Source organism: Cyanistes caeruleus, chromosome 4 (assembly GCF_971803275.1).
Source record: "Cyanistes caeruleus chromosome 4, bCyaCae1.hap1.1, whole genome shotgun sequence".
In the NCBI taxonomy this organism is placed as follows: domain Eukaryota; kingdom Metazoa; phylum Chordata; class Aves; order Passeriformes; family Paridae; genus Cyanistes; species Cyanistes caeruleus.
Genome location: NC_141704.1, coordinates 40,098,292 through 40,122,535, shown reverse-complemented (window position 1 = coordinate 40,122,535; position 24,244 = coordinate 40,098,292). Strand labels below are relative to the sequence as shown.

General features: G+C 38.3%; 2 long non-coding RNA genes across 3 annotated transcripts in view; one reads left to right on the top strand and one right to left on the bottom strand.

Annotated features, from left to right (window-relative positions):
- The window catches only part of LOC147653593 (uncharacterized), an 80,670-nt gene extending 58,428 nt beyond the window's left edge, over positions 1-22,242 (bottom strand). Inside the window, exon 1 of one of the 2 annotated variants that reach the window (XR_015286492.1) lies at positions 21,793-22,242. This is a non-coding gene — a long non-coding RNA (uncharacterized LOC147653593). The remainder of the gene's footprint in view (positions 1-21,792) is intronic. The other variant, XR_015286493.1, reaches the window with a different exon arrangement.
- The window catches only part of LOC111937311 (uncharacterized), a 71,650-nt gene continuing 59,447 nt past the window's right edge, over positions 12,042-24,244 (top strand). The window contains exon 1 of the long non-coding RNA XR_002868559.2: positions 12,042-12,286. This is a non-coding gene — a long non-coding RNA (uncharacterized LOC111937311). The remainder of the gene's footprint in view (positions 12,287-24,244) is intronic.

The following is a 24,244-nucleotide window of genomic DNA, read 5'->3' as shown; positions in this document are numbered from 1 at the left end:
TTGCTTATCAAGGAGATACAGTCTCCTCACCCTTTCTTTACTGACTTATGTTCTTATGGAATCCTCCTTGTTATTCTTCAGATCATTTGGCAAGCCATGTTCCAGCTTTGCTTTCTCTTTCCTGACCCCATCCCTATACGTGTACCATTTACCTGTACTCTCTCCAGGTCACCTGTCCCTGCTTCCACTGGCTGTGCATTTCCTTCTTACTCTTCAGCTGGAGGAGCAGATCCTTGCTTAGTCAAGTCAGTTTCCAGCTTCCCTTGCTTAACTTCTATACACAGGGATAGAGAGATCTTGTGCTCTAAGAAAGGTGGCATTTAAGAGCTGACGGGTCTAGTCAGCCGCTCTAATTAATGATGCAATGTTTTATAGCTCAAATTTTTTTTTTCCTAGGAAGTGGAAATAGTCTTTAGGTGTTTTAGGGATTTGAAGCATTAATATGTGCTTAAGAGGACCTTAAAAATATAACTTACTTTAAGTGGACTGTAAGCACACTGAACAACTTGGAAAGGGCATGATGTATTCTCCAACAGCTTATCCTTCTAGCCCTTAGGAGAATAATTATGATCGGAATAACCCATTATGTCAAGCTATTAAATTCCCTGTCCTTAAGAAGATTTTTATGATCTCTCATGCCAGATTCTTGCTTTATTTGCACTAATATCTCTCTGAAGAACTTCATTTAAGTCAGGAGATTTACTCTGGATTTACACCACTTGAAATTAAAAAACTGTTTACAAATGGATTGGATAAATCACATATTTTTCCTGGTATCAGGATACCATGTAATCCATTCCACTGTAAGCTTTTAAGTTTGCTTGTAGGTAGGTTTTAGACAGAAGTGTAAGTGTACTGGCAATTACTTTCCTTGAAATGTTGCCATTCTGTGGATTTATTCAAACTCCAAGTAATCAAATATTAAAAAGGCATTTTTGGAGGTGATGTTTGAAACAGGCCGTTCTTGTGCTCCTGAACTTCATGAAAGCATTTGAAAATGTTTCGTTTTGCTGTTGTTATTGTAATTGTTGTTGTTCACAGTTGAGATGGAATGCAAATTCTGTTAATGGGTAAAATGGTTAAATGACTGATTTTTTTCAGGTGTTTTCAACATGCAGTTTCAATAAGACTAATGTTAAACAGAACTATTTTTTTTAATGTAAAAAACTGATACACATTATTTATCATATGTTTTGTGTCAGTTGGATACTTTATATTGTGTGATATAGGAGTACTCACAGACATAGGTGACAGTACAGAGCACTTTTGCATCCCTGTCACATCCCATTCAAATTTTTTCTGCAGCAAACTTGAGGGTAAGAAGGAAGAACAGCAGAGACCATCTTTTTCTGAATGTTACTCCTCACAATGTGGACATCCAGGTTTCTGTCCTCCCTGTGGTAACAATCAGCATTTTGAAAGCCACTTGTTCATAGGTATAATTGTCTTAGGACAGTTTTAAAACCAGAAAAGGTTGGGGGTTGGAAGGAAGGTGTTCAGAGATGCAAAACACTTTGTGTAACCTTCCCTGGAGTAATCAGTCACTCAGTGAAACAGTCTGTAACACAGAGCTGCATTTTGTTTTAAATTAATTTAAAGAGTGGAAAATATAAGTTGCTTAAGAGTACTGCCGAGTTTAATAGTCTCAAAATTAGAAATCTGCATCTGCTGATGAAGATATGTGAATGCTCTGGCAAAGTATAACTGCTGGGAAAGCTATGTGGACAGCTGCAGAGAGCCCTGAGTACTGCACTTGCATTCCCTAGGCCAGAAGCAAGCCAGCTGTGGTAGGGAAGCCATGGATATTTCTTGCAGGAGGCATTTTAAATCAAAACCAGTACTTTGCTAACATGACTGTACAGCTTCTGGAATAGAGGTTTTTTATTGTTGTTGGGTTTGGGGTTTCGACACTTGATTTTCTGAGTGTGTAGGCAGATAAACTTGACTCTGCCAGGACATGCCCCTGTAGCATGGCTGAAATTAGGCAGAAGTCCTGTGGGAAAAAGGATGTGATCATTTAACTTGAGCCTTTATTATAATCACATGGATAAAAGCCTGAATTAATGTTGTACAGGGAAAATTAATATTGGCATTTCCCAACTTATTTTAAAGAATTATGTTGCAATTTCAATGAAGTTCTTTTTCATTCATGGTCTCAAACACATATATAATCAAATGGGGTTTTTATCTCTTTAATTGTGTAAAGCTTAAAAAATTCCTATTCAGCCTTTGGCTTCGCCATAAATTCAAAACGATGGTCCAAAGAATGTCATTAATTACATGTTATGCAAAAAAACTCCCTTACCTCCATCTGCCAGCTTTAAATGAGATGCCTGACAATATCAATGATTGTCTTTGATTCTTGATTTTGGAGGAAAAATAAAAGAGGAAGGCCAGCTTTCCTAGCTGACAGCTAGTCATTAATTTGTAGAATTGTAACATTCCCATTTCTTCCTAAGGAAATATCTTACTTTTTTCCTACTTCTCCCAATAATTATCATTATTTAGTCCAAACTCTGTTTTGTCAGCTACAGTTAGAAGATACTGGCACGGCTGAAACTTCAGATGCAGATGATGTCATACTATTGTTATATATTATGTATTGATCATAATTGCATTATTATTTTCTACTTATTTTAGTGCAGACAGATTGTTCACTATTGGAACACATAATGTAAATAGCTGAAAGTAGAGTTTTCTCTTGATGTTTCAAGACGTTTTTGTAAGCAGCTATGATTTTTAGAGTCCCATAAATTCCCATTAGTGCTTCAGATCATTCTCTTTGGTGTATTTCCTTTTGAACTGACAACATGTAATTTCAAATGGAATTAAAATTCAAACATTTCAAATCTTGTTGGTGAAATCCTAGTAAACTTCTCATGTTGTGCAGTAGTATTATGGATCCTCTGCAAATTGGCCTATTGTCTTCGTCCAATTATATTTTGCACTCTTTTTAAATATGTACAGCATCAGTCACAGCACACAACTTCAGAATATTTATTTTGTATATAAAAAAATAACAATACAAACTCCTGATATATGCCAGACATTCATGAAACCCTTCTCTGTGTTGACCAGTGACAGGACACAAAGGATTTGCCTGAGGTTGCGTCAGGGTAGGCTTAGGTTGGATTTTAGAAAAAAGTTCTTCAACCAGAGGGTGGCAGGGCATGGGAAGAGGCTCCCAATGGAAGTGTTCTCAGCACCAAACTGACTGAGTTCAAGAAGCATTTGGACAGTGCTCTCAGGCACATGGTGTGATTCTTGGGGCATCCTGTGCAGAGACAGGAGCTGGACTTAATGATCCTCACGGGTCCCTTCCAATTCAGCATATTCTGTGATTCTGTGAAACTTTCCCAAAAGCATTCTGAAAGGTTATTCTTTGCAAAAGGTATCATATGAACAAAAAGCAGAAATTTCTGCCAAGAGTGTAAAATAAACACAGAGGCACAAAACTGGGGAACAAAATTACAGCAGAATGCTGCTTGACAATGGTAGGCATGTGAAGTTCAGTGGAGTCCTACAGAGTTTTTAAAATGATGATGAAAGTGTACAGCTGAGAGTATAAATGAAATATTAAAATGAGGTGAATGAGAAGAAAGATTAACACAATACCTTAAGCACTTGTCTCTATTAGCCACCTTTGTGTAGCATTTCATGTTTATTAAAGATGGAAATAATAGATAAAATTCATGCAGTTTTACATTTTATTATTTGATAATTTCTAATGTAATTGTCTCAATTATAGCCAACCTTTCAATGTCTTTATTTTTGTTGCTGCACAGCCCCATTATCATTGTCAAATTTGCAGCAGCAGAGAGGGGTGGAAGGAAGAGCTGGGCTTGTAACCTTTTATTAGCATCATCAGGATCATCCACCTTAATGTGTACCTTTTAAAATATCAAATAACATTACACTAAAAGTATTTATCTTAGTATACATGCAGTATGTTCAAGATGGTATTCTAAACACCAATGCATTGCACATGGAATTTTTTACTTAAATAATCTCATTTCTGAAAAAATGTGACATATTTTACTCTTTTTTTCTAGTTTAATCCAACATTTTTGCTATTAGTAATTTTGACTGATTGCTTTTACAGTGACATTAGTTTGCTTAGCAAGTATCATAAATATACAGAGAACACATCAGGTACAGTACAGAATCCAGCCCTAGTATAGAAAATCCTATGGGTTAACCCATCAAACTGTGAAGAAAAATACTGAAAAAGTCTCTGTGCTCTAAACAAAATAAATTTGTCTTCTGCGCTTTAAGGAGTATCAAGCTGGCCCCTACTGACCTGTCAAAATGTGTTTGTTTCAGCAAGAAAATATACTACTGGAAAGGTCAGGTCACAGAAAACTCAGCTCAAGAATCAGTAACAAGTGAACCTAAACAGTCATCAGATCCCAGCAAGTTGTCAGGGGAAAGGTTATCAGTCAAAGCACAGGAGTACACCATTGGTTTAGAGTGCAACTCTAACAAATGACTTTTCCATTCTAAATGTTTTCTTAATTGTGTGGCGATAATTACTCAAGGGGATGTTAAGACTGGAAAATATGACAACAGCAACTGAAATGTACAACAGAGAATGAGAGAAGGGCATGAAAAACTTTTTCTAAGAGACATTCTTTCCTTCCTTACTAGTAAAGCAGAACAAAGTCTCATGTTTAACTCCTTAAATGAATACAGCAGATTTGGCAAGAGAAATAGCTGTAAGTAAACTAATTTCCAAATCTGAAATTTGGGGGACATTTTCTAATGCATTGCAGTGATTACATGTTTCCTTCTACACATTTTTTAGCCATATCTAGTTCAGATTGTACAGGGTACTTACGTGATCTCAATGATACCCTCCATGTGCTCAGTGCAGAGGAAGATACAGATCTAGCTCATTTTAGCCTGTGGTGGGAGTGAAGTTGCTCTGTGCTTCCTGGAATCAGTGGAGAATGAAGAGTCCTGCAAGACACATCTCCCAGTACAGCACCATAAATGCCTCAGTATATGTCTCTCTGTCTCTCTCTCTAAGGTCCCTAAGGAGACTGAACTCCTGATTCAGGCATCTGGGTTAGGTAGGACAAATCTAGGTAGGCCCCCGATTTTGGGTGCCTGAGTTGAACTCAACTTAGATCAAGTAGCCTAGATTAGTTTATATGAGTATTTTACCTAAGTTATGCTGGATATTTAACTTTTTAGTGTCTAAGAACTTAGACAAAATAGTGATGGACTCTCTACATTAGAGGTAGGGAAACTCAGTCAAAGGGACTGAAGGACTCAATGGAATTCTTTCCTCTTAGAAGAATTTAAGTTCTTTGTGCAAAGACAGTCAAAGCTGTTAATCAGAGGGTGAAATATAATGAACTTTTGAGTCTCCCACCTTGTTTTTTAAGGACAACCTTTGCTTTTAAGCTGTGGAGAGCAGAGGAGAAATTCTGCAATATCAGCTTTTTTACAGTTCTGGCAACTATATATTTTCTCTTTTGAATGAAATGTTTTAACCAGAGTGCAAGGGCTGTGCCCATAATTCTTTCCATTAAATTCTACTGTTAAAGAAAAGATACAGTTGTTGCTAACAGGAATGAAAAGCAGTTACTTTGAAAAGCAAATACTTCATCAGTGGTAATGTAAGAATAATTCTATCTTCAGTATTTATATGAACATTCTGGAAGCATAGTACTGGTCATCCTTTATTGAAAATTCCTTGGCTTATAATTCTGATTTATATTTATACAAATGTAAAAAGAACTGGAGTTCCAGCTATCTACCATGCACAATGTTGTTAGGACTATTTTGTATATCTGAGGAACTGAGCTGTGTTAGCACTTCAAAGCTCACTGTAGCATAGTTATGCAAACTGGAAGTATTTTTTTCCTAATTTCTGCTGGAGCAGATTCTTCTGTGACGGCATTAACAGTTCTATTATTGGCTGGAACAAACTATTTTATAGCTTTTCAAAATTATAAAATATTTATATGCAGAATCCTTGCTTAATGGAATAGATAACAAGCAAGCTCCTACTTAAGATTCCTGAATAGAATAAAGGCTTATAATATAGTTATGGTAAAAGTTGTAAGGCTTCTTTTATTTGGATTGTGTATTTTTTGAACAATCATTGGGGTTTTAGATATGTGGAAGACAAAATTATGCATCTCTTCTAGGTAAAATAAGTAATTCACTGCACTTTTCTCAATGAACTACTGAGAACTAAAGTAAAAACCACTTAATTCTTGTGAAATTATGAATGAAATTGTAAATTTAAAAGAATACATATACATTTAAAATAGCTTGGGTTCTTCTAATTGGTTATTCTGCAAATTTATGAATTATAGCATCTGTAATATTTAAAGCTGTTTTATGTGTTGTCCCTTGAACACAATCTCTATGTCTGTAGAATCAATTTCCTTTTTAAGAATATGTTACCACTGATTCCAAGAGTCTAGATATTCTTCCACCTATGCAGGACTTTGAAAATGAGGAAGTTCTGTTTTCCAAAGGACAAAGGATTATCCTTTTATTTATCCTTTTATTACCTTTGGGTAAAGGATTAAGTGGGTGATCATTGCAAAATATCACTGTGTGTTAGACCTGCAGTATTAAATTAGAGATAGAGCTATCCCTATGAAAGGACATGGGCATTACAATATCCTCCTGCATCCAGAAGCTCCAGCCTGGCTGCTGACTGAACCACAGGAGCAGTTGCATTCTGCAGGCTCTCATATTTCTTGCTTGTCTAGAAGTGCTTTCATGACCACTGCTTGTCTAGAGTGCTTAGGCTCATGGGGGAGCCTCAGATATCATAGCATGGACTGGTTCCATGCTTTAATAAGATATTAACTGGTAGGCTTCCCCCATCATAGTCAGGCACCTTTTTCCTTTGTACAGCACATCACCCACATTACAAAGCAGAAGATAATATAAATTACCCAGACATAAGATGAATTGTTCACCTATGGGATTTAAGTGTCCCACGTAATTAAAGCCTAGTGGTTAAATAACATTTGTCAATAATTATTCTTATATTCAATGAAAACTTCATCATTTCATCCACAATAAGATACCATCCAAAGAAGGCATGCACTCCATGACATTGGACTGTGTTTGGACTATCTCCAAAGGTAAAAAATGTTTAAATCACTACAAGATATGTTTGAAATGACTCCCCCCTGAGGGAAGGTATGATCATTGGCAAGCAGGTAACTGAGAGTTTTCTACAGTTTAAGGCATTCCTTGAGAAAACAGACAGAAGACAAAGTAGGGCTATCAGTCCTGACTAGAGTGGGACACCTTCCTGCAGAAAGTCATAGAGACAGACAAACCTGAAGTTTTATTGCTGTTCTTTGTGTTGGCTATTGGACAGCTGTGGTAACCCACCACTTGCTCTGTTATCTATTTATCTCAGATATCATGCTCAGACAATTAGCACCTTCTGTTTCTTGTAGGGGCAGCAGACTCTGTACGGTGGGAGCCAGTGGGCACACCAAGGTGTGGTGCAGTGCTTTCCCTGCAGACACTCTTGACCTTTTGCAGCTTTCTCCAGTGTTTACTCCACATTTAACTCTGCTCAGAAAGAAAGACTAGGACTGTGTGAGGAGATATAATTTTCTCCTGAAAATAACAACACCCAGCAGCAAGCCACCCACCCAACCCCCACCAGCTGCTTCTTCCTTTAACCAACTCCAAATAACATTTCTTGGAACAAGCCTTTCCCAAGTTCACAAATATTTTATACTCCTGCCACTTTCTTATGAGCAAAGGGGGCAGAGCTCTCCCCACAGAGCTCTCTGACCCAGGCATAGCCTCCTGAACTGTGTCATGATTGGTGTATGCCTGAGGCTTTCTCTTCTGCCTCCTCAATAGTGCCAGTCTTTGTTGCCCTACAGGCCTGTACTTGAATGAATCTTTTGGTGAATGACGTATTCCTTGACATTATGTGTGCTGGTTTCACAGAGAAGGATATTAAAATGACCTAGCCTTATTATTCACATGATAGTCACTGATAAGCCCCCTGTATTTACTAAATTATATCCACTATGATTCATGACAGACCACGTAAATGACAAGCAATATATTGGCGTTTAGAAAATGCTTTCTCTTTTCAAACAGCAGTGGGGAAATACACAAATCTCTACTTTGCAGTTCCAACAGCCAAGACTAGGTAGAGAAAGAAAGCAAAAGTAGTGAACGGGTATCATTGGAAGGGTCTTGTTAGAAAGAAGCAGTAATAAAATTTATTTATGTATCTTAATGTCTGAAACCAAATTATTGTGCTTTGTATATCACCATACACAATTTCAGCTTTCCTTCAAAAAGTAATACTTTGTTTCACAGAGTTGATAATCTTGGTTGCTAAACTGGCAAGTTGACAGATTGGAGAAAATTATTACTGGCTCAAAACTACTGAAGAGTGTGCTGGGGGCAGGGACATGCACTGTTCCACACCGCACCCCCTGGAGCCTCTAGTCCAACCCAGAATGCTTGTCAGTCACTGTCACATCTGGCACACCTGAAGCCATGCCCCACACGCCACCTCTATCACAACCTAGCCCCTGAGTGGCCAGATGACTGGATGACCCCCCTGGGGGGAAGGTGGCCACAGGAGGTCAAAGCAGATAAAACCCATTGCCCTGATACACACATAGTCAAGTCTCAGTTGTCCTTGGATTTTATGGCAACTGAGTACATGCTAGGATCTAAGGTTGTAGCTGTATCTTGATTTTCTTTCTGTCTCTCTCTCTTTTCTACTCATAATTTCCTTTTCTTGAAGTATGGGTAATTTAAGATTGGATGGGTAGAGTTTGTGAAGTCAGTGCTCTGTGAAATGCTTCATTTTAATAGAATGTTTGTTTTAAATTTTGCCAAATTACTGATTTTCTTAAGTTTGCCAGAAAAGTTTGTTTTTTAACCTCCTGAGACCACTGTAGTGTTTTTCCCATATATCCACCTTTGAGAAAAGTTGTATCTCACTCATGTCCTTTTAAAATAAAATTCTCACTGGGTGAGAATTGCAGCTCAACAGCATGATACACATTTGTCTGGAACATCTTATTCAGTACTCAATAAAGGTATTATTATAGTGTGAAAGACATGGACATTTTGTATTTTCCCATTTTTAAAAAAGGCTAAAGCTGAAAAGGCCACAAACATTGCTGAATTGACACCAGTGTGGTTAAGCAGGAGATGGGGAAACCTTAACTTCTGCATAAACACTCAGCCATGTAGGCTAAGCAGACAATGTACAATTTACTCATGATAATACCATAAATCCTAAAATGGGGAAAAGGCGCATGAACAGATAGCGCCAAGTTTAATGATGAGACAGTTTCTTTGGACAGATCTATGACTAGTGAAATGCATTCATAGAGAACAGAAAATTGTTAATGACTGGAATGACCTTTTTCATGCATCAAAAGTAAGAAATGTACAGTTTTCTGTATGAATGACATATGTATGGCTAGCTCCCTTACTTGCCCCTGAGAAATGCCAGACAAAGTGTCTGTCTTGGGAGGGAGAAGATAAGATCTTCCCAAAGTGAATTGTTTCATATAATGAACTGAGGTCCATGTAATGATCTTAGTCATTACTGACAATTTATCTATAAAGTGCATGCTATAGCTCTAGACGAATTGCAGAATTATGTAGCCATAAAGAGTACTATGATAAAATAGGACACACATGTATTATGAAATTGAAAACAGAAGTAACTTCTGTTACTCTAAGAATTTACTCTCCTAAGAATTTTTCTTGCTATTTTCAGATGAGATGAACCAAAATTCTGCTAAATATTTGGGTAGGTAAACATACTAGGTGATATTATTGAAGCTGTGTGACTCCTAGGGATGGTCACACACTAAAAGTCTAATGCTTATTTTAGGATCAAATGAAAGGATCAACATCATGCTCATTGACATCCACAGAAGAATAGAATCATGAGCTCAGAAACTCATATGCAGGTCTGGTATTTCTTTATGAACCCTTGTTTTCAAATTACATTGGCAATTTATAAGAGACCTACCAGTGAAGCCCACTGGTATTAGCTGAATGATCTCCTAAGTATTTTAAATGATTACTTAATAATTGTGTGAATTTATCTAGGATGTCAGTTTCTTAAGTAACCAAATAACTGGGTTAATTCAATAAAGCATGACAGGCAATTCCAACTGCTGTCAGCAAAGGGAGAAAGGTTTTGTGTAAAAGATTGCAACAAAAATCACTTGCCATCTGAAAACTGAGAAACCTAAATGGCTCAATCTGTTAAGCCTTTAAATACTACCAAAAAAATCAAACTAATCAAACAGTGATTATTTTTTTTAAAGAATTTGAATACTCTAACCATGAGAAACAATGGAGTGGAAAAGATTTCTATATTAAAAGAGAGATTACAAGTACTTGTGACTGGAAGTTAAAGGATGGCGAATTTGCAATAGAAATCATGAAGTGACTTTTGCTTTAATAGTGATTAGGCATTTTCTGTCTTCTGTCATCAAGCCATCAGTGGTTTCCTTTTTGAGCATTTGGGAATCAATGATATCTTAAGCCTTAATTCCTATTAATTAATACATGAATCCTCCAAAGCAGGTGTCATTAATGACAGTGCAAGGTTGACATTTTACTTGTGGATCTCAGATGTTTTCTGACAGCAGTAAGGATCCACTGAAGATTGTGGAACAGAATAATTTTAAACTAGGACTGACTCTTTTGCCCATTTTCACACTCTCTTTCCCTTCTCCGTCCCTTTTTCCACCCTTTTCCTATACCACGTTTTGGCTTAGTCTCTTCAGCAATTTCACTTCTCTCACAGCAATCTTTTTGAGCTTTCATCATCTCATTGCCCAGAATCTGTTCTACTTTTTTGCTTTCTTCCTCCTTAGGAGGAAGCTTTCAGCTTTCTAGACCAGCTCAACCCAATGGTTGTACCATATCCCAGCTCATGATGGAATCCCAGCTTCTCCATATATTAACCCACAAGTTTTCCATACACTGATTTCTAATTTTATGTAGGTAGTGCTACTCCTATCTCCTCTTCTGATCAGCCAGTCATCCCATCACTCCTTTTCATTTCTCTTACACCTTACAAAACAAGATGTAGTCCTCAGTCTCAACACTTTTTGTTACCTATTTTTTTTGTCCTCTGAAAAAAAATTCCAGTCTTTATAAAGGTAGCTCATAAGTGTAATCTACTTGTCAGAGTACCACAGTCTTACACTTTCTGATGTCATTTGTGTACCTGTCCATTCTGCTCTCTGTATACTCAGTCACTCTGTAGAGATAGAGCAAATACAGGCTTATCTCATGTGCAAGTCACAAGGTGGCAGAATATAATAAATTCTTCTTTGATGATAGAACATGAACTTTTTGAGCAGTATTGCCATAAGCTAGGGGATGTAAATATGTCTCATGAGCATGAAGATTTTAACTTTTAAAATGGTGGTCTCTATTAAGATTATGCAAATTCAAGGACTTTTTACTGAATAAAATTTAGGAGATAGGAAGAACCACTGCTTACAAAACTTTTGAAGGTGAAGAACAAAGTCCCAAGTGCCTCTCCATTTCTCAGACCAGTGTAGATTATGGGTAAGATTTTCTGGCACCACAAAATTGTGCCAGACATGAAAAGCTCCTAATGTGCCATTTGGATAGAGTTCAAGTACAGTGCAGTTCAGTTACATTCAATTTAATAATCAGGACATATCATATGATGATAGGTAAAAAGTCTTTTCCTATGAGTACCCCCAGTTTTGAGGGAATTCCCCCTTGAAAGGATGTGACTTCTGACATTTCTTTGCCTCTTTTAAATCAGGTGACTAGACAATGGACTGTCTCACACTTGCAAGATTGTTTTCAACTAAATGCTAGCACAACCATTTCTGAGACCTTTTTTTAATGTTTATTTTTTGAAATCCATCCCTATGTACAAGTCATTTCCTTCTCTAAGTTGGCACCACACCAAAACCACTTTCATCTCTGTTGATTCTTCTAAACTTCTTAATGCTGTGTCAGCTTCCTATAATTGTTCCTCCAGTATAGGATTTCCTCCATCCCCTCCTACCAGCTCAGGCAATGTACTTCTGGTTTATGCTTTAAAATACTTGGACACACCACACAGACTAAAAGAAGAAACCAGCATATATTGAATGCAGATAATCTTGAAAGCAAATGGGAAAAACAGACACCTGAACTATACTTGCATTTGTTATGCTTGATCAGGATCTGTGAGCAGTCTGTTGGCTTTAAATGGTTGCCTTATGATGACGTCTCAGGAAAAGGAAAAGGAAGCATGAGAACACTGGTGAGTAACTAAAAATAAAATAGTGATGTAAAGAATAAAGGGAGCAGTCAGACTGTGGTAGCTTCCATTATTACTTAGCATTTAGGCAGAATTTTGCAAATAAGAACTAACTCTCTAAACTTTCATGCCAGCTCTCAGAGTGACAATTGAGTATTACTGTCATTGTATCCCAAGACCAAAATCTCCAATGGCACGAAGTGGTCTTAATTCCAATCATCATGACAGTAGCAAATTTGATTCAAAAGCTAGAAGTATTTGATTAAAGCCATACAAAGTGTTTAGAGAAAAAATTCTGCAGACCCCAACTTACTTTTTGATCTCTCATTCTGTCTTCTTTCTTGAGGATTTCACAGGTTTGCAGAAATGCATTGTATTTTTTATAAGAAACTGGTCTTCATGGGCCAGTGATATAGATCACAAAAATATTACATCATCCTGGAGAAGTGATGACTCTTTTAAATGTCAGTATATTTGAAAAATATCTAAGAGAGTTACGTTGCCTCAGTACAACCCTTTAAAATACTTCAGAAATTATTAGTCCAATGGGAAGAATCTAGCAACAGGCACAGTGGCTTTCCTGTGATATGTGGGGGTCCTACAGTCTACAGTCCTATTCAATCTCCTTGTCCAAGATTCCTGACTACTTTACATGTGCTGACTATTCTTCTTACCTGAGGATGACCAGTGGGGGAAAAAATAGCCTGCCTTCCAACAGGTCTGTGTCTCCTGTCAATTAGTGAATGGATTGTACTCACATGGAAGTGATTTGCTGAGTGTGCAAATTCTTAAGCTTAGTGTTTTCATTTCCACAACCTCTACTAAAATGCCATCTGGCACTAAAGATGCCCAAAGTGTAAAGCATTTCATTTCCTCAGTAACACCCCTACACTTATAAGAGCTTCTTTGAGAATGGTCTTTTTGGCAATACTGAGATGTAGGCACCTGAGCTTTGTTGAGACTCACAGACAGCTTGTTCTTCAATTTATCCACCTTCCTGGCCAGGTCATGTGGGTTTTTGTTCTGAACAGTCCTCTCTGGTCAAGCCCTGCACAAGCAGTGGAAGGAGCAGCTATTCCTGCATCCCCATCCAGTAGCCGGGTGATTAGAAAATTCAGGTGGGTTGTGGGAGACTTGAATTCGCAACCACCTTCTGCCTGAGGGGATGTAAATGTATGTGTTCAATCAGTGCTCCAGACAGCTGGCCAGGATGTTCCAGAAAGCAGGAAACTTCTGCAGTGTCCCTCGTTAACATTCTCTTATCTCATAGTGAATAAATGAAGAAGAGGTAGAAAGTCCTGTATCCCATCAATAAAATATGTAATTGTCAACCACATATATTCTTACCCAAGTAGTTTCTTTCTGTCTTTCTCCTACCGTTGCTTTTCTTCTATGAATTAAAATGTCTCATCACATAAATACATTTTAATATCAGGTGAGTCAGGTCTCACCTGTATGCATCGAAAGAGAAGGAAGGTCAGTTGTGTGAACTGACTGGCAAAAAGTTAAGTAATTAAAAAGACAAATCAGTTTGTTTCACTTTTACATGTACATGATAAGAAAATGTGTGAAGCTGTTGAATGATAACTCCTGGATTCTCACTGCAGGAAAAAAACAGACTATGCAACCTAAGCTTTATATCATATACCAGATTCCTATAATTTTAACTCTGAAAGAAAGAGAGAATGTTTTATGCTCTGATGATCCTACATTGACCACCCAAATACAATCTTTTTAAAGAAGAAGGAAAGACCATGCTCAAGAGCCAAAACGATGGAATAGATTGTTACATAGTGCAGTTTATTTGAAAGTGCATAAGTGAAATCTGCCTGGAGGATGAGAAATTCAGGTGTGAAATGGGTGCGGCTACAGTTGCAAATTTAATAAGACACGAATTTGGTTTTTCCTTTAGTGTGTAGTATTGACATGCCTGTGGCTGCAGGCACATTAGAGACTGAATATAATTGAGGTTCTGGCATCAGACAAAAATTGTAGTATATTACAAGTTTCTTTGCAATTAATACACTTTTGATTATACCTTTTAAAAATGTATTGGTGAATCTCAGGTTTCTGGAAGAAAGACCAAATGTCCTATTTCATTGTATTTTGTTCCATTACAAATACTTTCCATACCACCAGGAAAATCAGGACCTTAGTAGCACAGTAAATACTGTGACACACTGTCAAATACAGTTTGCTTTATTTCTCATGATTAGGGAAGAAATTCTGTTCTCAGCAGAGTGCTTAGATTACTTGATCTGTTTTCAAAAATCCAGGATGTTCGGAAGTGCCTCAGTGAATATGATCCACTGTCATGAATAACATTGAGCAGGTCAGCTGGAATTGTAAACAGTACTTAACCCAGAGCACAATAAATCTTTTAACTGTACCAGCACCAAATGTCTGAGTACTTCACTTGGAGGGACTTTAGGCTAGGTGAATGAAATGATGGAGATATCTAAAGATGAAATCTGAATTTTCTACTCTGCTGTCAGCTGATTCAGGAGATGGAAATACATTGTCATGGTGAGAAATTAAAACTGCATTGAAAGGGAAGGATATTTTAGTTTCTTTCTCTACATTCTCTACATTCAAGTTTTTTCTGTTGTATTTCTGTGAATTATCACCAAATATCATCTGAATTAAAATCACCATTCCTGAACTGTCTAGGTAAAAATGAACAATTTAACCAGCCTCAACCATTAGTAGTACATTCGAAGAGGCTTTCTTTAAATTTCTGAATCTCCAGTTTGCACTTTTTTCCCTATCATTAGACTGTCAAGCTCAGGAACCTGCACTTTCCTGCAAGTACCCCTTTTACCATGTGAAAGGAAGTGGCTTTCTATAACTCAAAGAATAATCAAGGATTCTATACAAAACTGAGTAAATTAAATGAAAAAATATAACAAGTTGAACATAAAGCATTGGTTATTGGTTATTGTTATCATCTCTGTGTGAAACAGGATCATTAACTTTTGTCCTAACCAGGAGACATCAAGTCAGAAAACCAGTTTTCCTCTGCTTACAGGCTCATATATTCTTTGATTGCCCAGATATCTAGATTCTGATGGCTTGCTATTTGTTAGAAACTATTGACGTGAGGAGGGATGAGAAAGAGACAAGCTGAAAGCTCAAGCAATGGGCAACTCTTGGTGGTACCTGAAAAGTCTTAAAGACATTACAATTCTTATGTAACAAATAAAATTCCCACCTTCCCGCCACTTCAGCAGGATCCCTACATAATGACAAAAAGTGTGGAAATTCCTCAAGTAAGGGGTGGTTTTACAGGGACAAGAGGGTAATGTCTACTGTGAAAAAAATAGGTGCTAAAACATTTTTACAGATCACAGAGGACGGAAATTCTCCAATGAGAAGAGCTGGAAAAAAGTCAATGATGAAACCATTGCACTCTGCCCTTGGCCACCTATACAGAATATCTGATAGAAACAGGTATCCTCAGTCCTTTATTATTCCTGTAATTTTGCTATCTGTCAAACAGAATGCATTTTTTTTAATTAGGCATGATTCAGCCCTGTGTGGAGGCAAGAGTAAGTAATGCAGCTGATAGCAAAGACATTAATCTCCTGCCCAAACTGGGTGTGTCCCAAACTTTGTTGCTAAACTTGCAGTTGCAGGTTTAGCAGTTGCTTGAAGGTCGCGACTGTGGGTTCTTCAAGGCAAGAACTGCTTTTTATTATGTATATATGCAGTAGATGCACTTATGACATAATGGGTCTCATTTTCTTTTGGCACCTCTAAGTGCCTTTATATTATAAATCTTAATTATAATAATAAGCTTTTTGGACAGAAGCCAAGGGATTTATCTATGTGTGGGGAGTTTTATGTATGCCCCAGTGTACTGGTCCCCAAGTCTAATTGTGACCTTTAAGCTCATTCATACTGAGATGCAGCTAAAAGTCAGAATAACAAGACCATTGATAATAATAGCCATGCAAGGAATCAGCACTGTGTGGTAGAGAACACACAAGAAGGCTGCATGTGTTTAATTAGATCTGTTTTATGATAATGCTGCCTGGGTGCCGAGAGCTATGATTTCTGTTCACATACTCTGAGTTTCAGCCAAATCAGACTTCTAGGGAAAATTAACTCTTGTTGGAATTTACTTGAAAAAATTTTAGTACCACTCCATATACAAGGCAAATTTTTTAAAAAGTAATTAAAATTTGTGCGTCTCTTACAGAAGCCTGAGGTTTTGGAGTAAATGAAATAAAGGGCTATACAGAGGAGAAGTCTGGGGATGCATTGGCTTTGAGATATGGAGATGTAGGGACAGCTCAGGGGATTTATATTTTCCATATAAGGTTTGTGAGCATTCATTTTTCTTTTCCATAAAGTCACACGTCAGTTTAAGTTAAGGCCATCTCTGCTTCAGCCTAGAATGACAGATCATAGTTCTTGGAGGATTACATGTTCATCTTTGTTGCTAATTCCATCTGTTCAAACAGAAGTTAGTGAGCTGTCAGCGCACTAACCTGTGTACACACCCTGCAGGTGCCTGTGGAGTAATGATGGGCAACACTGGATTTCCATTGAGCTCCTCAGTGTTTTGTAGATAAGATCATGTTGCTTAAAGAAGAGGAACTCTTTCTCCTGTTTTTCTTTATGTCAAAATTTAGCTGTGGTTTAGCCTGTTTGTTGCCACAATGCTCTCTAGAACCACTGAGAGACACAATCCCTTCATCCGTATTGCTAAATGAGAAAGGAGTCATTTTCTGACCCTCAAAAAGGGTAGCCCAGCCTAGCCACAATTATGACACATAATGTTTGGCTGCCTATGAACCTTGAAAGGTACCCTTCTAGCACTAAAACATAACTATTTTCTGTTATTTTCTTTTTATTTTTCACTACAAAGCAGGAAAAAAAGTTGAGCATTTTTCTGGGGTCTCATCAGAATTATATTTTCATACATGAAATTATGATGTTTTCATACATGAGATCTCTGTTTTCATACATGTTTGTGTACACTGATTGCTCTAGGAAAAGCATGAGGAGTTCTGGGGTATGCAAAGCTGGAATAATGTTGGAAGACTGTGGAGGCTGGAGGGAACAAAACCTGGTGCCATGGTGTCTAATGCTGCCTACTGGAATTGATCCCTGCATGGGCTATCCCTCTAGCCAGGCTTAGGCACCGCTTCCCGAAGCTTTGGCATAGACCAAAGCAGCCTGGAAGCATGCTAGCAATTAAAAAGTGAAAATGATCTTCAGGCCAGTGCTCAAGCTTGTTCCTTGCCCTTGTTTTATTTAACAGTATGGAAAGAGCTGAAATATCCACACACCCTAGGATTAGGTTGCCAGGGGAACTGGAAACATTTGGTTTAATTCACTGGGACACCTGGCAGCACATTGCTTTCATGCTATTATGCAATATTGTTTGTCGCTTAATGGAGAAGTCAGTCTTCATAGATGGGGATGGGTTAAAATGAAGAGCTTGAGAGGAACATTGTAGCCATCAATACCCCCGGGTTTGGTAAAGTCTGAATAGACTTCTTGTCACTCCTTCGCTCAGGCACATGCTTTGCTCCTCTCAAGCAAGGCCATGTCTTCTCTCTTACTCCCTCAATTCAGAAGTCAGCCTGTCTTTGGTGAAGCTGTACTGCTGTTTCCCTTACTTCTTACAAATGGAAAAGCTCTTTTTAAGACAGTGAGAAGCAGAAAAGATCTCGGCTTCCTGACACATGCCTTGTTTATGAAGGGTAGTGTGATACAGAACATGGGATCTGTGGAACAAGGGGCTGTGATCTTTCACTTTCTCTTACCCATGGTGTTCATTGCTGACCCTGAATAATAATGGATATGGTCTTTTTTCAGCTTTTCAGTACATGAGGTTCTTCTGCACTCTGTATGGTCTTTTCCCCCTTCCTTTTCCACTGTTTCTGTCCTGAGGGGTAACTGAGCACAAGATCATGGAAGGATTCTGACCTCAACTGATGTTTAAAAGTCGTGCATACTCTGAGGGCTAGTATGGATGCATTTCTGCCTACATGAGTTGAATTGGGCTTTTCTTCCTGTTTCTGCCCATATTTTTGGCATTGCTGTCTAAGTAAAATTAATTTTAAAAACTTTTATAGTTGAGGTCACATGATCCTTCTCTATTTTTCTGTGATTATCAGTTTCCGATCCTCTCATTACCTAACAGTTTGTCCTGGTTTGGGGTAGAGGGAGTGGTTCAAAGGGGTGATACATCCTGCAACACTTTTCATCAGTTATATTCCTTCAAACCCTATACCTTCAAACATGTTACAATGTCAATTTTTTTTTTTAAAGAGCCAAAAACCCTATAACTGAAAAACAAGCTTGACTAGAAATTAACTTTCTGAACCTACCTTTATAATTTAAATAATGGACCATTTGAGAAACACACAAAAAAATTGCCTTTTTTGTGATAGCCGTGTTTCTGTGCTATTTATGACTAGTACAACTGATTTCAATGGAAATGTTTCTTTTAAGGAGGAGAATCAGACAGATTTAACAGTCAGAAGGAGAAGATGATTGCTTGCACTTCTTAATCTTTACAATAGAAGAATAAGAACACTGGCATACATGCCCTTCCATGCCCACATACTAGCAATGCTGCGTGGGAAGGCTGGAAGCACATATCTTTTCCATTGTTTTTAATGAACTTTAACCTACCTGGAAAACACAGAAACTTTGAAACAAAGAATGGCAGAGGGAGAAATCATCAAGCAAAGCCTGATCCTCCCTTTTGTTGCATCAATAACAAAATTTCAACATCTCTGACAAGACCTACAATTTAGCTGCGGGATTTAATACTGGAAGATTGATGTGTTTACTGTAATGGCAGTAAATTGACTATCCAAAAAGAGCTATATATCTTTGCAGCACAGGAAGTGTCTGAGGGAGATAGAGACAAGTTACATCAAAGGGCAGATAATCAAAACAAAATGGTCACACTAAAACCACAAGAAATAATTAGAGAAATAGATTGTGAAGGAAGAATGGAGGCTCCTTTAAGGCTCACCCTTTTTGTTGATACTAACCTGAAATCATGGTCTAATATTAGAAAATTATGTGGTCTTGAGCCAAATGAAGACTCACAGCAAATAAATTGTCTTGCTTTATTGAATATAAAATCTCTGTTAGTGACAAGTAATGTGGTTCAAAGCAAATAAGGAAAAAAAAAAATATTCCAGAAGCCTCTGTTACAAATTGCCTTGCCTTAATTTGAACTAGGAAATCTTCACAATTGATGGAGTAAAAATACATACTAATCACTGAGATTCTTTTCCATCTACATCTGTGACATTATGCAAGATAAGATAATTGGTGACTTCAACAAACTATTATTGACATGTTATTTGCAGATTGATGCATGTATTTCAAACAGTGGCAGTTGGAGACATATAGAAAACATAGACAGAGAGATAGAAAAACAGTAAAATTTTTTACTACCCCCCTTTCCTCTTTCCCCCAGATTATATGCAATACAGAAACCTAGAGGAAAAGAATGATGAATGGTACTCAGTACTCTTCCTAAGGCAGCTGATACGTACATTCCTTGCTGTATCATGTTTTCAAAGCTGCTATGAAGAAAGCTCCTTGCCTAAAGAATACCAGAAAGAGAAATATTTCTGCCTATTGTGCAATCATAAGGAAGTGACCTTGGGCATGACCTTGGAATGAACTTTCTGTGGGCAGCACGTGTGTGGTCACAGCAAGCAATTGTGAATACTGAACTTATGCCTTATCTGCTGGGCCAGCCCTTCTGTTATTTCATTTCTATATCTCCTTTTCTTACTTGTCTAGTATTTTTTTATTTTTTTGACTATTATGTCTTTGGGCACCATTTTCCCTTGGATTCAGTGGTTTACATACTTCTCCCTCTACCTTCCTATCAGATTTTTTTCTTTACATTTTTATAAGTACTACTCAGTGTCTTTGGCAACTATATTATAACTGATTCAATTTTATCAGCATTATAGAAGATTCCTTTTTTGTGTTGGGATTGTGTTGGGATCCATGTACAGGATTTTACCATTCAGTTTTCCGTCTTTAATACTGAAGGAAGGATCTAGGTTTTTCTTCATTGCCTTTGCCTTTTTGCCCATCTCTTTTCAGTCATTATTACTCAATAAGGTGAGGAAGCAGACTGAGGGTCTATTGCAAATGTACACTCTTAAAGAAAAGTCTTTTGATTCTCTATATTGTATTTATCAATTATGTTCTCACATTTCCACAAGAATATTTCAGCAAAGCCAGGATGATGGGACTGTAGTAATTATCATCACCCTATCTGATAACAGGCTTCCCAGGGACTCAGCTGGCAGCTTGACAGTCCTCTGCTGTAGTTAATACACCCTGCTGGTAAAACTGCTGTTGCTACAAATTGATCCTGACAAAAACAAGTTCCACTCTATTCTGAATTTCAGACTTGACCTTGGTGTGCTTGCAAGTTTAACCATCATACTGGGCACAAAATATGTAGGACAAATGCCATATAATGAAAAAATATCCTAACCTCTCTTTTACTATCTGTTTATTCTCTCTATTGCATGATAATTTTAAACTATTCTGTGGTATGGCTAAAAGTCAAATTTGACTGTTTTTTGAAGCATAAGAAAATTACCCACTACTGGTTATAAGGATTGTTTACCTAGGCACAGAATCTCTGTCCTTTGCCAATTTGTGATTGAGATACCCTAGCCCTTACCAATGATAGTCTGGGGAACAGTGTTACAAGGCAAAAATTGGAAGGGGGAAAGCAGAGGGAAAAGCTACAGATAAGCTGGGTCACTACAAAATACTGCCAAAATAGAGGGACCCTTTGTTTTGTACATACATTATAAATACAGTAAATGCTATGTAAATACTGTATAAATACTATAGTGAGCAAAGGACTGCATGGGGATCCTTTGTATGCAAACCATCAATCCTCACCTATTTTTTGAGTCTATCTATAAGCTTTCCTCAGCCTCTGGACTTGAGGAGAATGACAAGTGAAGACATCCCCAGTAAGGCACTTTTGTTACCTCCAAACATATTTTTAACTATGTAGATTCAAAGTATTATTGAAGAGAGGCACAAGAAACAGGGAAAATTACTTGGAAGCCCCACTTCTAGGAAACCTTGCTGGTACTGAAATTTAGTAGCCATAAAGTTATTCAGTATACAGGTATAAGTATGGAAAGGTACATGTCCTTGACTCTTTCTGAAGCTCCCATAATTCTGTCACTAAGTCTCACATACCATCAACTTCCACTCACTCTGGCCAGCATCTGTAGTCTATCATCTGATTTTTGGACTCATTCCTAAGATACAGGAAACATGGTGTGGTGGTTTCACATTGATTGACATTTGGGGAAGAAGTAAAAAAACACCCATGGAAGTGATTTCTCTGACAGAAGCTGTCGGGAGCTTCCTTTGTGCCTGGGAAAGGCCAATAGCTGGTTAGTTCTGAGAACTGGCAACATTTTGCACCATTTAGAAATTAGATCTGTCTCTGTGACATCTACATTTTAAAAACCACAAACCTGGGTACTTTCTGTCTTGGTTTCCATCCTCAGAAGGTATCGGAGCTCTGGTGAGGCCGGCCCTGCTCCCCTGCGGCCTGTGGGGCCTGGGGGTGGCTGGGCTGGAGCCCAGCAGCTCTTGGGCAGGGATGGAAGCTGCAGGGACCTGGTCCCAGCCTGAGCTGGGCCATGGTTGCTGACATCTCACTGACACTAAACCCCCTCCCCAGCACACACCGATGGCTCCAGGCCCAACCAGATCGACCCGCCCCTCCCAGTGGCACAGCCTGAAATCCATCACCACTGCTGTGAGATATTAACCCTGTCACTACACAGATGAGACCTGCAGACCTTGTTCCTCTCTCCAGAGAGAGAAAAGGAGTGACGACATGTAGAAAGACAACATGAAAACAACAAGGTCAGTAAAGAAAGAGTCAAGGCTCAGATGGAAAGAGAATGAGGATATGCTGAATGGGGCTGAAATATTCTTTTCATAGTGCCATGGAGATGGACAATGATATAGTGAAATATCTCCTTTAATTCATGAAAGAGTATGGGGGGATGAAATATTCAAACTGTAGATCTAAGCAGAGGCATCTCTTGATGAAGACAAGCAGATGTTGGAGTAGCTGTGATCCCATGAGAAGCTTGTACAGAGAGAGACAGATGAGAGCTGATGAAGACCCTTTTCCCCAGGGAGAGAAGAAGAAAACCTCTTTCCAGAGATGATCACAGAGATAGATAAAGAAAACCTTTTCTTTTGAACAGCTCATCCTTAAAAAAATACCCCATGAGTGTTACAGGCTGGGATCCTGGGAGCCTGTCCAACCCCCAGCTTCTGCCGGCAACAAGCCCAGATAGCCAAGCTGTCCCAGGGGACAGAGCCACCATCCAGGGTTCAGCCTTCAGCCAGGGGTAACCCTTTAGAGCATGGGCAAGGGCTTTAAGTGATCAGCTCTCTTAGCAGCGATTTCTGCTCTATGATCAGCTCTGTTCAGCCCAGCCAGCTCTGTTAAGGTGTTAACCCAGCCGAAGCAGACAAGAGATGGGTAGACCATATAGCATTCTGCAAGGAGTCCTTAATGCAGGCTTCAGCCAAGGAAGCCATTAATGGTCTAACCCCAAACTGGGTAAAAGCTGGGGTTTATATAGGGAAGGGGACCAATGGTCTGAGCAGGGATAAGATGACCAGTAGTTAACAGAGAGATAACATGGGTTCCTGAAGCAGGAAGGGGTCCACAGCTTAGGCACAGTGACTAGGCAGTTTTATCTTATCTTAGGGGATTGATCTCCAAGGAGGATGCCACAGATGCCTATCAGAGGCCTTCTCCACACATGAATTCATGGCCCATGAACACACCTCTAGGAGGGCTGTGAAAATGGGAGGAATTTCATGATACAGAACTTTTTGCCTGGGCAGCTGCTATTTGTGGAAATGAAAAGCCACGAGAAAACTGTTTCTTGTGGAGAAGTCTCCGTGGCATGACAAGAGAAAGCTCCTCTCCCTACAAGAACTGATGAAAGGCTATTGTATAGTTGGTAGTGCTTTAACATCCCAGGTTTTGTCTCTACGTTGTCAGTAGGGAAAAAAAAATATTGGGCAGGGGGAGGAAAGGTGTTCTGGAAGTTTTATTCTGATGCTTCTTATTCTTGTAGTCCTGTTAATAAAGGTTCTTTATACCTTTTAAGTTTTAAGCCTGTTTTTCCCTTCTCCTAATCCATATCTCACAGCAAAAAATGTGTAAATGCACTGGTGATTTTAGCCAGCACACATTGATATGAATTCCTCAGAAGACAGAATTAAACCTGGACCTCCCATATTGTGGTTAGTCTTATTTTGTGGATTAATTCTGAAAACACCTTGAGCAATTCAAAATACATGGACACATGCCTCTATATTTTGTGAGATCTAAAGCTTGTGTTTTTAAGTATATTGAATTGCTCAGAACTTGAAACTGGATTTAAACAGCAATAAGGCCTGTATCTGCAAAGCTTCAAGTCTGGAGCACGTCAAAGAGTAAACAGTTTAGAAGTCCTCAGAATTATATGACAGCTGAAAAGTTTTCAACAACACAATACTGGACATAGGCACTTAAATGTCATTCCATTACATGTTGCCTATATAAAATTCTGTCTACTTACTCAGTCCTGATGTCAGGGATATGATGGCATACATACATAACTGGGACTTTAGCTCACCTAAAATGCTTGCCAAAGAGTCATAAGCAATCTACCCAGCTGCCAGCATCAAGGAGGAAAGCAATGGGACATCTAGGAGCAGGTAGAAGCAGTACCTATCAGCTGACGTATAAGGAGAACATTTTTTCTGATGGCACTAGCAGAAAAAGTGTTGTGACAATGGGAGAGAGGGTATAGTTTCTAGCTAGAGACAGGAAACAATTGTGCTATATCAAGCAGCAAAGAATATGAACATTAACACAGGCAGAAAAAGCATAAGAAAAGCATAAGAAAA